The sequence below is a fragment of the Bidens hawaiensis genome, unplaced genomic scaffold (genome assembly GCF_021521415.1).
Source record: "Bidens hawaiensis isolate Kalapana, Puna unplaced genomic scaffold, B.hawaiensis_p1.1 tig00057450_1, whole genome shotgun sequence".
In the NCBI taxonomy this organism is placed as follows: Eukaryota; Viridiplantae; Streptophyta; class Magnoliopsida; order Asterales; family Asteraceae; genus Bidens; species Bidens hawaiensis.
In genome coordinates, this window is record NW_027500363.1 from 21,170 (window position 1) to 22,696 (window position 1,527).

The following is a 1,527-nucleotide window of genomic DNA, read 5'->3' on the forward strand; positions in this document are numbered from 1 at the left end:
ATGAGAGCAACAAATAGGTAAACTGAAAAACGAGCCTTTTTTGTTGCCTGATAGGCAAAGGAAATTCAATCTTGCGGTCAAGCCTACCAGGGCGACGAAGTGTGGGGTCCAAAGTATCGGCTCGATTAGCGGCCATTATAACCTTAACATTAACTGTCTGGTCAAACCCATCCATCTGCAGAAAACCCAAAAACATAAATAATTTATTTCAAGACATGATTTAATAAATGGCTAACTGAACACAAAACTAAGGTTGTCATTATGCAGAAGAGAATCTGATATCAAGAAAGCAATATATTTAGCGAACAATAAAATTTTTACACACGTACGGATATGATAATCCTTACAATTCATCTTTCCAAAAAATAGCACACCCGGGCTTCCCCGGTACGTTCCTGGTAAACTCATCTTTGTGTAGCATTTTACCTAAATCATCAAAACGGTCAACCTTCTGCAACGTTAAACCAATAGTAAGCAACGGTTATAGGAAAAAAATTGAGCAAACCTTGTTAGAATAAACTCTTACATGGGCACCACCAAACAAACTGATCTTTCCTCTCCTATGGTATGGAGCTAAAAGTAAAAACAGACATAAGCATCGCAAACTTATATTACATAAATGGGTTCAATAAAAACAAAATTGATACATAAACACAAAGTCTAATTGAATTGATATATCATTTCCAAAATTATAATTATAGATAATCCCGGCCTATGGGCTCAAGATTAAAACCCTAAATACCATATAACAGAGCCAGACAAACAATACATAAAACAAATGGGAAACCAATATAATCAAATTATGGTTCAATTTCCAGCAGCCGTTCAACATCCGCAGTAACATACTGCCACAGAACAAATCAATCAAAGTAAAAAACCGTTAATAACAATACGAGGAACACATACCTCCATTGCAAGGAGTGAGAGGGGATGAGGAATTGTGAGGGCAAACATCAACCATATTTATATCATAGAAGAGAAGCCCTTTTGATTGCACAATGATTAATGGGCTTTAATTTTCTGTTGTAATTGAAGGGACGGAAGAGCCCAATTGATTGAAGGAGTTGAAGGGTAGGAACGGTTGAAAGTTCACACGACCTCGATGATAGTTATTATTATTTATTATTGTATAAATTTAGGGTTATTAAAGAAGTATAAAAAGGGTATTAAATTGCCACTACCGGCTTTTTATTATTCCTACTAACCTAAAATCTTTTCATTACCATTATTCATCATTATCATCATCACAATCACAATATATATCAACGATAATCCTTCATTTGTAATATTTGCAAACATCTATGTTGTATTCCTATTTTATCCTTGAATCGTTGCATTAGAAAGTTGCACCGAGCGCTTGAAAAACGAATCGAGGGGTTTGCAAATTACTTTTTCTGCCCAATTGTTAAATGTCCATTTTGTTCCTAAACTCTAATTGTGAAATTACCATGTTGTCCATCACTCTTTCTTAATAATATAATATAGATCAACACCTTGAAATTTTATCTCCACCTTTTATTGACAAAA